Genomic DNA, 632 nt, shown 5'->3' with positions numbered 1-632 from the left:
TAATGCTTTAATTTTCAAAATTCTGTTTGTATGTCGAATTGTAACTCACTCAGAGGAAATTTGTAATAAATATTTGAAAACCTAACTTTTTCTAAGGTGGTCATTTATTCATGAGATACCAGCATCATTCTGCGTATCAATGTAATGGTTATATACTAATCCTACTAAACCACGTTTCATCCCCTGTGACGATACATGACAGAAACGCATACTCTTCCTCATGGTACCTCTGCAAATGACCCAGACATGCAGTCATTCTGTCAATCTTTTGTCCCTCAGTCAGTTGATGCGGAACCCACTGCGCACAAATTTTTCGGAACTGCAGGTGATCTTTGATAATGGCATGCACAGAGCCATGACTGACTAATGCCAACCTGAACACAAATTTCTTCCTCTGTGATTCGTCGGTCTTCCCGGATCAGATTGGCAGTATCGATATGTAACAGTGTTGCCAACTTTTGCGAGGAATGTGTTTTATGGTGGTTGTTCGGTTTTCATTTGGCTGCCCCTCATACATATATATCAGTAGTGTACCCAAGGGTGGCACCCCCTTTGGCCCAGTATTCCTAAAACAAAACAAACAAGAAAGTCAAAAGTAGGAAAAGATGGCAAAATGAGGGCAGACCACTAAA

Source organism: Lepisma saccharinum, chromosome 20 (genome assembly GCF_977018435.1).
Source record: "Lepisma saccharinum chromosome 20, izLepSacc3.1, whole genome shotgun sequence".
In the NCBI taxonomy this organism is placed as follows: Eukaryota; Metazoa; Arthropoda; class Insecta; order Zygentoma; family Lepismatidae; genus Lepisma; species Lepisma saccharinum.
Note: the sequence above shows the minus strand (reverse complement) of the source record.